We start from the raw sequence: 14891 nt of genomic DNA, 5'->3' as shown, positions 1-14891 counted from the left end.
AAGAGCCCTACTCCAACAGGTAAAAGCACTGGTGCCCATTACATGGTGGGTGCTGTGCGTACACACGAGGTGGGTCAGGAACAGGGAGGGTTATTCTCTAGTCCTGTCGATGGGAGCTGTAACCATATTGCCACCTGCCTTAACAGAGCCCTTATTCTACAGGCTGTTTTTTGAGGGAATATGTGACCAACGCACCGATTTCCTCAAAGTTTCACTCCCCCACAGATACAGGGCAGCAAGAGAGGAGTCCCTGGCCAGCCCTGCTGCTGCGGTGGTTTCACGCTATACAAAGGAAATCCAGAGTCTTTGGACCAGGAAAAGAAAATAGGAGCAAATACAATAAATACTCGTAGCTGTGGTGAGAGCCGAGATGGGTGACGTGGTCTCTGGTTCTGCTCCCAGGACAGTTTGTGCCCATTCTCTAAGGACTGCAAGTGTGCAGGCTCCCCACAAAGCCACCGTGTTTGGTCCTGCCGAATCGCTGCCTGAAGGCATCTGCTGTTTGCTGGTGACGGTAAAGGTGACTGCAAAGGTGATGCTAAAGGGGCTTTGACATGCAAGGTACGTATCCTGCCTGCAGCACCTGCCCCAGCCTGGATTCCGGCTGCAGTACTGGCAGCCTGGTTGTCAGGTGCGGGCAGGATCGCCGGGGGCAAAAGGAAACGGATGGAGAAAACCACAAAATTTTAGTCTGCTGCAGGGAAGGGGCTGACTGACAGCATGTGGCCTGCCCGCTGCAGGCAGTGCCGGCTGCGCATGCTGCCGGCCGGCTGGGGAGGTGAGCCGCAGCCAAATTGCTCCAGGATGTGTCGTGCTGTTGTTATCGGTGTTGCTAGTGCAGTTACATTGGCCTTATTTTTACTGTCTGGATGTACCATTAAACAAGTTTGATTTTGTTGCCTGATTACAGATGAGTGGTTTCAGCCTTTCATACAATTTAGCACTACCCAGGGACTCCATTAAGGACATCTCTGGACAGGGAGAAGCAAGATGTTTGTTGTGTGCAGATACAATGTGGTTTTATGGTGGAGCGGGTGGTAACAACACTCACCTGGCAAAAGGAAACAGGCGGTTGGGTTTTCCCATCTACTTCTTGCACCTTGGGCATGCTGACCCCGCTGATTTACGAATACATGGGAAACCGGATGGTGTAATTTGAGGTAGCAGGGACTGTGTCCATGTTGTTTCCTGGGGAGGTGAAAAAGAAATCAGAGCATGGACCCAACAGGCAGCACCCACAAAAGCCCACATTCACTGTTAAAGTGTTCATGCTCCCCAGACAGACTCTTTGCATTAGAGACTAGAAGCAGGGTCAGGAGCTAATGGGGATTTTTACGGTTAAGGAATAACAGGTCCCTAAAAAGCCAGAGATAACAACCCTGGGGGAGAGCGATGTGGAGATTGCTCAGCACTGGTTTTTGCCCTGTCTCTGTAATTCTTTTGGCTTTTCATGGAAAGGCATGTTAGTAATACCCAGTCATATAGAGGGTTAAAGGCCATACTTATCCTGCACCAAACACAAACAAAAAGCTTTTGCTGGAAGAGAAAGGCTGATAGAAACTGCTGTAGAAATGCCAGTTTGAATTCCACTCCCACCTAGTTATAATTCCTGTGCTATTCCCAGGCTGGAGGATGAGAAATTCAGAGAGGGCAGCAGAGAAAAGGGCATTGCCTTCAGTGACAGACGTTATTTATACCTGCACAAACTAGCATGAACTGCTCCTAACAGCAGGCTCTGTTCACTTGGATCTGCTAAGATGTACGGCCACTGTCAGGTGTGCAAAGAGTTTGAAGACCAACAGAAATATTGTGATGGGCTATCTTTGTGCCAATGGAAACAGATGGTTTAAATAAATAATCATGTCTCTGCAGTGTTTCTATCCAAACATTGTGGCGGAGACCCTTCAAGTGAAACTAAGCATAAAAAAAACCAGCTAGCAAAGCTGATCACAGTTACTGTCCCTGTCCGGTCTAGCAGAGTGCTCAGAGCAAACAGCAGGCAGAGTGCAGGCTAAGTGGACTGTAAAAAGACTTAGCAAATGAATGACACAGTAATGCTTGTCTAAGCAAAATATATTGGGTTTTTTTTTTAAATTGTTCCTCTTGACTTATGGCTCGTATCAACTTAAAGCTGCTCTTGAAGAAGCGTGGCTATTATTTGGCTCCTGATAATAGAGTTCAGCGCTAAAGCTAGTGAATGATTAGACTGGAAGAGTAGGGTGGTGGGAAGAGGGTGGTATATTAGGGGACATTGGTTCAAGCATGCCAGTGCAAGAAATTTCAGCAGTATTTGAAAGGAACAGAAAGGTTGAGGGCTTACAAAGTGAACAAAGCCAGTACAGATCAAAGGGAATCCGGTGCAGAGATCATGGTGTCTGCTGTAGCAATCGCAGCCGCCTGGGGACCCCGCACACACAGGCGAAAGCCTCTTCATGCCTGGTTAACGCCTGCCTCTTACCGCCTCGCTGGACGCTCCTAAGGGCCACTCTGCAGTGCCACACTGGACATTTGTACCACCACCTCCGCCGCCCCTCTCTGAAGAAGCAGTAAGCGTTTCCAGCCAGATGGTGCTGGAGAGGTTGACACGCAGCTGGCCCCAAAGAGCAGCCCAGGCCCGGGGCAGCTGCCCAGCACCGTGTGTCCCCAGCCCATCCTTGGTGCCCCCATGGCCAGCCCATCCCTTGGCCAGCCAGCTCACTTGCCTCCTGGCCCTGCAGCCTGGGGAGATGCCAGAAGCCATGTTCTCCACCTGCTTTCCTGTCTTACTTCCTCACTCTGTAGCCCATCCACCTGCTCCCCTCTTGCTGGTCACCCTGAGCAGTGTGGCTAACTAGTTCCAGCCAAGGCCCACGTTGTATCCCTTTTCCCACGGCAGGCCATAAGGGAGCACTGGACTGGCCAACCTGGCACACGTCCATCCGAGCTGAACCGAGCCCTGGTTGCAGCTACTGCCAACCGCAGTGTTTCTGCAGAGCCTTCAGCAGGGCTCTGAGGGGTCCTGCTCCCACTCTTCTGCATAGCTTTAGACTTACAAATTGATGTATTTCTTCCCTTCTTTTTTTTTTCTTTTCCTCCCTCCCTCTCTCGTTTTCCTTCCTCTCCTTCCTTTCCTCTCCACTTCGCATTTTGTATTTCTTTTTGTATTTAATTAATTGCCTTCTTGCTTCCTAGACACATCTTGCTAGTACAGCTTGTTCAAAAGTGCAGACTTCTGTCATCACCCTATGTTCCCCCTGCTCTGACCAGCACTGAGAGTTGTAAATCCTTGATCAGTGAGGTGATTCACAAGCTCCTCTGCTTTCTACTTGTGATTTTTAACATGTGCTGCAGTTTATGGGCAAAAATTCTTCTTTCTCATTATCTGCCAGCCCAATGATATTACACAAATAAAGCTCAGTGTGTGCATTCACTTGTGACAAGGACATTGCTGTAATGTTAGTGATTGGCCATTAGTTCTACAATGTTGTAACAGCTGAAACAAAGCCATGAACGAGTCATTTAAAAAGCAGCATTTCTTCTAGTGACATTATTTCTTGGTTTTTGTGTAATGGTGCCTAGAAGCCCAGCACAGCTAGGGAAAGCACTGTGCTTGGGTGCTGTGCGCACACACAGACCCCCTTCCCATTCATTTTAGTAATGAGAAAAATCAGCACACGAGACGTGAGGGGTGTCCTGACACTGCCCGGCATAGGGGCACACTGCAACTTCTTATGTCACCTCTTATCTCCCCCCATACCTCTCGTCACCTTACCCCACTGCCCAGGTGCTAGGGTACAAGCTGTTAAGGTTGCACCTGAAGCCCAGGTTAAGGACACCCCTAACTTTAGTTGCTTGGGTCCCATGGATTGATTCAAATGCAATTGAGAGGGCAGTAAATGGCATAATTAGAGCTCTTTTAAATTCAAAATTAGTCTGATGGAGCCTAGATCCCAGCTAGATGGGACATCTCTGAAATATCTTGGGAGCAATGGCCAAGGTGGGAGCACAGCAGCCCTTTCTCAACTTCTGTTGGTTTTAATAATTTCTCTTTGTGCTTTCCATTTTTTTCATTTTTGTGCCAGCAGCCAGTGCAGGTGCAGAGAGCACCGTATTGCCCTGGCCAGGCAGTGCCAGCCCTGCTTCACAGCCTCCTCATTTCACCTTCTCTCGCTGGAGAAAGCAACGAGATAAGGGGCCCTTTGGCTTGCAGGGGTCTTGGCTTTCACTTGCAAACTCCTCTCCAGCCCACCCCCTGCTAGCTATCAGCTCATATCCTGCATTAGTAATTGTCGTTCTCCATTTCCAACTGAACCATGGTGCCTGCCCACAGCCAGTTCTCAAGCATTGGTCTGTGCATGTCCTTCCAGACCTGGGGCAGGTTTCCATAAACATCTGCAAAGCTCCCTCCTGAAAAACTGGCTCTTGCTATGGTACAGAGGCTGCTCTCTCTCCTGCTTTTCTTCCTGAGCATTTTCTCTCACTCTTTCTTTGCCTCTCACTGTAGCCGAGTTTCCATTAAGCAGTCGCAGGCAGGCATAGATGTGTTACAAGTGCTGTAAATTAGCAGTGAGCCAGGCATAGAGGTTAAAACTGCTAATGCCGATGGTGGGAAAAGGCACCATTTATAGGAGCGATGGACATGGCTGCTGATGCACGTGGCACTTTGCGAAAGGTATTTGTAAGCTCCTGATCATAGGAATAAAACCTGAGCTCTGGTGCTATAAATGAACAGCACTGAGCAATCAGTTAGAAGCTATGACAACAAAATGACAGTGGTGAAGGAAAAAAATGTATCTCAAACTAGATAGCAAGTAGGAACTCCCTTAGGATAACTGTTTTAATGGAAGGGATGAGACTGAGCAAACCTCCTCTTAAGGGGTGCTGAGAACAAGCCAGACACAAATCATAGAATCACAGAATCATTTAGGTTGGAAAAGACCTTTAAGACCAAATCTGTGTCCCTAGCCCATCTCTCCCCATTCCTTGGGCTGCAGCAATGGATTCCCCCCACATTTCCTCCATGCAAATGTTTTTGTTAGCAATACTTCATAGCCAGCTGTAGGGTCCTACAGGCAGAGAGAAATACCACCTATGAAACAGTACGCATTGCTGGCCGTAACTGAGGGCACTCGCGCTGCCCTCAGGAAAGGTGCTGGAGCTTTAGTCTCACCAGGCAAAGCCCTGCTGAAGATGAACTGAACCAAATCTGGCAGCAGCAGCATCAGCACAGGAAGAGCCTCCTTCAAAGCGTAGTGAAGTCTATGGGGAATTCTCTGAATTAATTAAGCAAACATTGGGATCTAGTCTTGGCACTTTTGTCCACATTATAAACTCTGCTTTTGATTTTTTGACTCTTCTGCACAAATCATCTCAGTATGAACTCTCCTCTCAGATTTCATTGCAGATTTCCCTCTTTCCTTTCACCAGGCTCTCTTCAGTCTTGCTAGCCAAATCTCTCCCAGGCACAAGCCTCTTGCAAGCCCTGGTAAACCACTCTGGGGACACAGAGGCCTGAATCCACCCTCACCTCCAGGCAGCCCAGCCTTCACTCACTGGAGGACGAGCAGGGAGTGAGTGCATCGGCTTCTGCACTCTGCTGAGTGAGAAGCTGCGTCTGGGTTTTGTTCTTTCTGGATGTGATGCACCCAGATATTCCCAGTTTTATTGAGATTATATACTGACTAATCTCCCTTCATCCTCACTTCACTAGAGTCAGTCAAGGTTTTACCATTGACTTGCAGGATTTCAGTCTTTCTTGGGAAAGAATACTCCAGTCCAAGCACCACATGTATTTTAGGGCAGCTTTACTACTTACTGGTGGAAGAAAAAACACCCTACATGAAATGCTCCAGAAAGAATACGGTTGCTTAGGCAGCAGCATGGCAGCCTGGGAAGGATGGTATCTCAAGTGTACTTTATTGAGCTCAAAATAACTTTATTAAAGGAAAACAAAGTCTACATCCAACAAAGACATGAGAAGGATAATGGCAAAGAGATGAATCCACAACAAAACAGAGAAAGCCCCTTTCCCCAGATTGTATGCTGAAACCACAGAAGGGGTGAGGTGCTGCTACTGAGAAATAAAATGTTTTTATGAACTAAGTGTATTATAAATTAATATTCTCAGGAAACTCTAGACTACAGCAAAGTTCACATTACCAACAAAGAATTAAAGGAAAGGGTTACATCATATGAGCCCTACTCATGATTGTACTATATTCTTACACAATTAATCCTTGTGCTCAGGGCTGTTCCTCTAGCCTGTACTTAAGCAAAGCTGTCCCACACTTTCCCTGCGAGGCACATCTAAAATTAGTTGGGTAAGAGTTGCACAATCTAGCCACAAATTAGCAGATCCAGTGGATGCTGCTTGACATTGTCCAAAAGTCCTTAGTTCCCACTCAAAAATAAAGCTGGTCTGGAGACTAGAACTTGGCAGAAAAACAAGAGAAAACTCAAAATAGTATGTGGCTGCATCTCTCAGTACTGAAAGTGCTAGCTAAATTATTTAATTAGCTTGTGTTAATGAAAAGCAAATTTTTAATACTCTCTCCTCCAGATTTTCATCTTGCCAAATGTTAAGATAATGCTTTTTCAGATGCCTGAACTCTTCTTAAACCCCAAATAGTTGGAAGCTTCACAGTAGCAATAATCACAAGTGTCAGTACTTCATAGTCCTTCCATCTTCATCAATGCAGGTTGTTCTCTGACACCACTCAGACAAACACATGTTGAAAAGCAACAGAAGAAACAACCTTGGTCCATGGTTCATGGTTGCCATTTCCATTGTGCTCAGTTAGAAAGAGCCTTAACGCCCTGAATGCAGCCCCATTTCAGCCTCAAACTGCTTTTCAAAATCAAAGCTTCCCATGGAGATAACCCAAACTGGCCAGCTAGTTGACCCAGCTGTCCAGCAAAAAAATACCTGGGGGGAAGCGGCGGGGAGAACACCCATGAAAGTTCAATTTATATTTTATTTCAGTGAGGGAAACACCCATTGCTTGTCAGTGCTCTGCCTGCGCATCCAGCGTGTTTCCATCAGAAGTAAGGGAGGACACATCCCTTCCCACCCAGTCCTTTTTTATCAAAGTCCATCTCCACTTAAAACAAAATGGGAGAAAAAAATTGTTTTCTTTCAAATTAAGCAATCCGCCCTTGTTTTTTTCCTCTCTCTAGGAGTGTCATTCTGGATGTGTGTTAGACTTTTAGAGAGAAAGGGGGGGAAGAAGGGCTCTTCTCTCCTGAAAGCAATAGCATCTTTGGCTTAAGATGTCCAGGCAAAGATGCTGAGAAAGTAATGCCAAACCATTACAATAGGTTAACCTTTGAAGCCATTCCCTTTGTCTGCATTGCTGCGTTGCTGATTTGATTTCTCAACTATATATCTGTGTTCAAAAAAACACCTGGAAAATATTCTCAAGAGAAGCATTCATGCCAAAAGAGGATCTGTATTGCAGCCAGAGCTTCTTGAAATCAATACAAAAAATAAATACCATTGGAAGCGTTTTTGAAAGGAGACACACTTTATATGACAACAACTCCATTTCATTTCTAAGTCCCAATTCTCTCACTAGCATTCATCTATGACAGTAGATTGATGAGGGGTTTTTTTTGACAAAAAAAATAAATTCACTGAATTGGGCTGTTCCCTGTTATTCTGTTCTGATTGCCCCTTAGGTGCTTGTTATTAATGGAGAAAAAAGATTGCCTTTTTCTTCTTCACAGAGCACTGGAAATGCAAAAAGTTTGTATTTTTGATGCATACCAAATTCAGCAAAACAGGAAAGAATTTGATTTTTGCTTTCAGGCAACTTATGCTATATCACAGTATTTTCATTTATTTGCGCAAGCAGCAGCCTTGTCTTCCATACTCACGCTTTGTACTTGCAGTTAATGTAAAGCAGAGAAGAGAGACTGTTTTAAGTGGCTGCAAACAAATTTCATTAAATCAATTAACACATTAATGAATTAAAGAGTGTTACCATTTCACATTTCTTCTCCTTGATAATGTCAAACAGTTGAATTGGAGAGCAAAGATTTTCATGGTTTGTTATTGCTGTGAGCTTTGCTAATTATTTTTCTTATGCTGTTGTCCCAGGAAATGGCCATCAAACAGTGGTGAGGAGGGAAAACACAAAGTAGGGCTTATTCACCACATGTATGAGACACTTGGCAAAACCCAGGGAAAAGAAGTTCCAGATGGGAACCAATACACTAAAGTCCTTCTGGGCCCTGTCATTGCCCAAAGCGTAGGAACAAGGATGGTGCTGAAGAAAGCAGCTGAGGAGCAGGAGGGAGGGAAGGAGGACTGACTTGGGAAGAGAGGCAAAATAACTGACCAGTGTTTGTCTAATATATCATTGTCATATTAATGAATTCTACATTGAGTAAGTCAGAGATGAAAAGGGAGAAGGGAGCTAAGCACAGGGAGGGATGAGGAATTCCTAATCCAAACCCAGCTCTTCCACCTACTCGGTTTTCTAATGACAAGGCTGCAAAATATCTGAAGAATCATATTTCCCTTCACTTTCCATTTGACTCTACAGCCTCCCTCCATGTATTTCACTGCTAGGGGTGAGCAGTGGTGCCAGGAAACCAGACTTAAACAGAAGGTTATTGCTTCATGACTCTTACAGACATGTGGGTTTGGAGTTTGGGTTTTTCTTTTTTTGTCTTCCCATATTTATGATTTTAAATAAATAAATAAAAATTATTTCAATGCTTAGAAGAGAGTTTTTTCCACCTAGATACCCTGATCAAACTCATTCAGTGGAGCATCCACAAATGTTGTATTTCAGCTGGAAGTAAGATGCAGAGAATCCAGAGGGATTTCACCACATCATAATATTATTTCCATTTCAGTGGACACATACATCATATCTATCATACAGATAGATTCTCCCTATGGCATTGAGTAAGATACTTGCAAGAGTCAATGGCCAAGCAGCTGCAGAGACCTCCAGAATAAGCACATAATACTCTTACACCAGTAACACAATACCTTTGTCCATCCCAGAGTCAAGGATCAGAGTATACACAGGCATAAAAGTGTATTAATTCCCTTTTCCATCCAGGCATTACCTTTAGGTTCCCATTTTTGCTGAGTGCCAAACTCAGAAGGAGCCAGGAGCTGATGTGGGAGAGGTAGGAGGTATAGCAGAAAGATGTGTGGGTGGCTGTGGGGACGGAAAAAGGGGGCGAGAGTGGTGTTCAACGGTGTTTAATTTCTTCATCTCTGATTAAGACTCTTCTAGTTTCTATTACAGTTCTTTTAAATGGTTTGGAAGCTGGGAACGGGGGAGAAGAGACTTCCAATAGCTATTTTCTAAAAGATGATGACTCAGAAGAACTGTCACTGGGGAATTTTGATTGAAAAATCTGCATGGCATAGCAGGTTTCACTCAAAATTACAAGAAGAGAACCAAATAGCCTTACATTATTGTAGCAAACAAGTTAGTGAGCAAGCACATATCTGGTCTAAAAATGCTTCTTAAAGCAAAAACTCTGCAAATGAGATAGACTCGCTACATGACAAGGAAAACACCTGCATTTCTCTTGCAGGTCCCCCAACTCTTAACAACCTTGTACTATTTTATGTTCTTCTTAAGATCTTAGATTGCAGAATGAAATTTCAAATGTTCATATCTCTAGAATATTAGGAAAAAGAACTTCAGGATTTCATGCTAGCAATAATGATGAAAAGGTCACAATTTGCCACATATCCCATTATTTTGTGGTACTAAGTTCAGTAGGCCAAAAATAAGCACTTTTTCTCCTCTCCATGCTGCAAACATTTCTACTTGCAGTAGTATGAAAAGCCAGAGCATCAGAAAGAAACTGCCCATGTGACAAACACTAGAGGTTACATGTGGGTGGGAGAGACACATTGTCCTTTGCAGCACAGGAGGAGGACAGAAGCAGAGGAGAAGGTAGTAGCAAGCAACACATTTGCCTGGCTGGGATATTTAAGGGGCGCACGCTGTTAATACTGAGATGATGCAAAAGACCAAACATAGCTACAAAGATAGCTATTAACAGCAAAATCTAGATATAATAAAACAAAGCTATCACACAGGTTGCAAAAGATAGGAAGGCTGTCGTACAGACGGGGGGAACCTGTTGACTACCACCTGCGGTCACAGCAGGACGGTGCCGAGTGCCTTGGACTCCTGCCTGGGTACCTCCACACAGCATCTAACACAACACAAGTAGCACAGACTCCCAGCTCTTTACAACTGCATGCCCCAGCAGGTAAGTATTCCCACCAGCAGCACTGCCTGACCGGCTTTGGGAAGTGCCGAGCCCTGTGCACGGGGGCCAGTTTGCAGGTGCTGCACGCAGCTTGTTTTTTTGAGTAACGCTTCCCGCATGGCGAAGGGGGAGGAGAGCTCCCCCCCAGCTATTTTGATCGCAGTGGCAGATGGAGGAGACAGGTTGTACTTTCTCAGGAAACGCACTTCGGCAATGTGAGGAAGGGTGTGATCCTGACTTATAAAGCAAGGAGCTGTTCCTGAGCTGTGTAAACAAGGGTAAAGAGCAAGACCCCGTCCTTTATTTTAGCAGGGAAACAAAATTAATCTTTCTTACCATTGGCCATATTGACCTTTCCAGGTGAACTAACACCTAACTTCTCTCTCTCTCTCTCGCAGGGGCCTGATATTCAAAGGTTTAGCACAGGCCTACTTTGATAAACATAATACAAAATAAAAATAAAGTTGTATACAGTGTTTTGAAAGGATTAGTGATTAATGGGATGGACTCAGCACTGCAGCGACGAGGGAGCAACAGTTACACGTCAGGGAAGGGGTTCCTGGGCTCCCAGAAAGATCAAGTTTGGAGCAGTCTGCAAAAAAGGCCATCTTTTTTTTCAGAAAGAACTGCATCCCCTAAAGGATTCCCATATACATATAATGTAATACATGTATATGAAAATAGGGCCAATGGGGAGGAAAAGGAACATAGATGCTCCTTTGGTGAGGAGGATCCATCGCATGTGCAGAGATTTCCTTCTCTCCATTACCCTCTGAAAACTAGCTTAACATTATGCTTATCTGCTCCACAATTAGCATTTTAGTTTACTGAGGAGACAAAAAGTATAAAAATGTGAGAAATAGTTAATTAAATTTAAATTTAATTCATTAAAAATGAGCTCTGAAGCAAAATTGTGTCAATTACCCCTAACTTCTCAATAAGCTAAATGCAGAGATAATTGGTGCTACAGCCAGACCGGCAGAAGCCCTTGTGGAAACCTGTGATTAAAGGCCAGATCCTGTCTGTCACTGCCCAGTAAAAATGCCTTTGCACACACGCAGGCACAGCGGGAGCAGGACAGCAGCAATGCTTACTGCCTCTGCTTCGGAGCAAACACCTCTGGCAGGGTTCGGGGCCCCACAGTCTTGGCAGCCAGAGAGGAGCAAATGGGAATATTGGCTTTGGCTGAGCAGGCTGGAGTGCATGGGTGGCCCCGTGTTTGCCAGCATACCCCCCAAAAAGGAAATCTCCTTGTTTGTGTTCAAAATAATTTAGTTATGCTTCAAAAGAGCAAATATCCAAGAGTGGAAGGCTCTGCTGGAAAGGGCAACATACATGACCACAAAGGGTCCATAGTGCATTAGAGAAAGCCAACTGAAGATGATAAAAAGGTACACAGGACTCTCTGGGAGCAGGTTGCAAGGACAGCTGTGAGATTTTTTGTTTTTCTTTTTTGCCTTACATCTGGTTTATATCCTAGAGGCATGGAAGCGTCCTGTGTTAGATGTTAATGTTTCCACATGGGGGACAAGGGCAGATCACAGACCTGCTTGTGCACACACAAAGATAGATCCTTGCTATGCCTGTACAAATGATGCCTTCCAAGAAAATGAAGGATAGGAAAGGTATCGTGGCTTTTTTCAAAATAAAACCAAAAAGCAACCAGAGAAGAAATTTAAAGATCCACCCCAAAGTCCTCAAAACAAGAGGAAGCTTTGGTCTCACCTTTGGACAGGTTTAATTTCTCGTTGCAACCCATGGACTAACAACCCATTTTGCAGCTCTCTGGGCTTTCACTACAGAGACCTCAAATCTTACTGATGCGCATCAGGCTTTTTAATGGGTGAAAGCTGCCATTAGAGAAGGCTGAACTTGCCTCCACTGTACAAATTTCACAGGCTCCTTTTCCACAGTTTCCTCCCAGTTGCATGTACGATGCCACACCTATTGTCAAGGCTCTTATTAATAAAGCAGCACTGCTTCAAGGCTGCACAGTGGTGTACCCATCTGAGCTTTTGTTATCTCACAGTCCCTTAGGGCTCATTAAGGTCTGAATTAGCTGACTGTCCATGGCCCTAATTAGTACTTCAGCTCTCTGGGAAGCAGCCAGGGCTCTTTTAACCATTGCTCCTCACCCGTGGCATCAGCTCCCTTCTGTGATTTGGAGCGTGCAATCTGCAACAGCTTTGAAACTAACTGAGATAGGCATTTAACCCCTTGCTCCACTGCACTGCTCTTAATTAATTGTAATGGCCAACCCTGGAAAGTGCCCAGTGAGGGTGCACTGCAGGACGCTATGGAAATGCAACTCGGTTTTGGTTTGTGAGGCTGTTGTCCCAAAGAGCAGAGGGAGGTTGTTAGGTACAAACTCCTAGTGTGGTGCTTTATGATGGACAGGGTGAAATATGGGAAAGGCTCCACACAAGGCTATAGGACTCAGTCCTTGCAAACCTGGAGGAGGAAGTATTTGATCTGTCATTTCTTGTGGAATTCATGGAAAAAGTAAGGGCCCTATCACTCTTGCAACTCCACTGCCATTGCTGCAGTTAAGCTGATCTGCACGCACTGGGATATGGACCCTGAGAGGTTTGGTTGCTTGCTTTGAAGTTGAGGTAAGAAGTATTAATTTCACTCTCACTGCAAAATTTTGAAGAAAAATGAAAAAAGATTTAATCTGTGTTGAATATGGAAAATGTTGAGGCTTCCCTCCAAGGCAACCACAAGTACAACATCAAATATATCAGGGTTTGTGTGTGTGTGTGTGCACGCACATAAAACAAGTATGTAATTCAGCCTAGGAAACTATTAAAACTGATCATTGACTGGATCTTGTTCTCGTCAGTTTGAGAGAGGGTCTTACCAGAAATACCTCACTGCAGATCTAACCCTCTCACTGAAAGAGTAAGACCAGGAGCCTCCCATGCTAAGAGATCTATAATGACTTCTAAAAAAACCACGTAACATCTCTGTGCCATGATAGAAAAGTGAGGTCAATAGCTCAACTATGATCCAGTTTGGCATCCCCAAACAGCTGGTCCTGTACTGAGATTCCCAAAGAATCACTGTTTTTCAATGGAAATTTATAGGCAAGTGTAAGCAATACCTGCTCACTGACCTCCACAGCACCTAGGATAGCTGGGGGACAGAGGAGTCCTACAAATAAGATGAAAATGTGTATCTGTGATCTCATACACTTTGACAACCTGGAGACATGCTGGTTTCCTCAAAAGCATGTGGCACTAATGCAGAGTGCTAAGGAGAGAACTATGCTGGAGGTGTTCAGGAGGTCTGGGTCACTTATCAGATCCAACAGGATGACAAACACCAGAGAGGTAGCTGGGCTTTATACTGAGCACAGCTCCAAGGCTCTCACAGTACCATTTTGTGCCGCTTCAAAAAATGGAACAGGCTGACAGTATCATAACATCTAGAAACAGCAGCAGCCATGCATGCTCCCTGCCTGTGCTCAGGGGAGAAAAAACCTGCTCGTTGAAAATAGCCATCACGGCAATAGCAGTATTTCCTTTTGAAATACAAAGTTTGACTCAGGAGCTGAGCTGTAGGATCACCTGCCCTAGCACAAAGGAAGACATCGGTCTGATCAGCAGCTGAGGAGTGGGAGCCATAGGATCAAACAGTGCTTCTAACTGTGGGGTCATCTATTTGGGTAACAGGCACCATTTGCTCTGACGACAACAAGCTGCAGTGGTCTGTCAGCTGCAGACGGGGCTGTCAGCCTGATGACTGCTTCCTACCAGAGCTGGTGAAAAGAACAGGCCCAGGCTGAGTTCCATTTATTAATTTGGATACAAAATCTTTCCAGTTTTGCCTAAATCACTGCTGCAGGCAGTGACCTCATGGCGTACCTGGCAGCCACCCAACGACACATTTGCAAACTGTCAATCCAAGTGAACCGATGTGCTCGGGCACTCCAGGATCAGAGCTATGCTCTGTCCCAAGCTCTTAGCAACCATCAATGAAACAAACGGCTCCTCTACTTAAAAGCCTTCCAAGCTTATTCTTAGAAAAAAGACTTCCCATTCCCCAGGTCCCCTTGAGTGCCATAATCAGAAAGTGATCTGGTTTCATAACTGCACAGAAAACCAGCTGAGCACTCATGCCTATCACTGCAATGGAAAAAGTGTGCCTTGCTAAGCATTAGGCCTGCACTGACAGACTGTTAAGAAATCAGAAAAATATTCCATATGCCCTCTGTCAATTTGAGAAAAGGCCTACTGCAAATACTATTTCAGGAGGAATAAGGCTGGCCCAAACTTGCATTTTTTTTTTTCTTCTTGACACATCTCTGCCACACCAGAAAGACGACAAGTTTTCAGGAAGTGTGGTGCAACTCTGGCACTGCTTACCCATCTGAGATGATGTTCAGATCCTGCTGGATTTATAAAGTTCACCAAGAAGTCAAAGTACCTTTTACTCAATACCAGAAACAAATATGAACAAAGACCTACATCCACAATCCCACTTTCTACAGCAGCACTGAGAAATGTCAGGAAATGATCCGGGACGAGAACTTGGCTTCTCTTGGCTCTAACACCAGGGTGAAGAAAGCCATACAAAACAGAGATGCAGACTTTCTCCTGTCAATGCTTATACTCCTGCCATTAACATGATCTCTGCAGATCTGTCTTAAAAAGAAAACA

The 14891-nt window shown here is 44.9% G+C and overlaps 1 long non-coding RNA gene across 3 annotated transcripts in view; it reads right to left on the bottom strand.

Moving 5' to 3' along the window:
- Nucleotides 1–14891, bottom strand: part of LOC141927939 (uncharacterized) — a 75595-nt gene that overhangs the window by 23602 nt on the left and 37102 nt on the right. For all 3 annotated transcript variants that reach the window (XR_012624635.1, XR_012624634.1, XR_012624636.1), the window contains exon 4: nt 1052–1188. This is a non-coding gene — a long non-coding RNA (uncharacterized LOC141927939). The remainder of the gene's footprint in view (nt 1–1051; nt 1189–14891) is intronic.

Source organism: Strix aluco, chromosome 10 (assembly GCF_031877795.1).
Source record: "Strix aluco isolate bStrAlu1 chromosome 10, bStrAlu1.hap1, whole genome shotgun sequence".
Lineage (NCBI taxonomy): Eukaryota > Metazoa > Chordata > Aves > Strigiformes > Strigidae > Strix > Strix aluco.
Note: the sequence above shows the minus strand (reverse complement) of the source record. Positions and strands in the feature narration are given on the sequence as shown.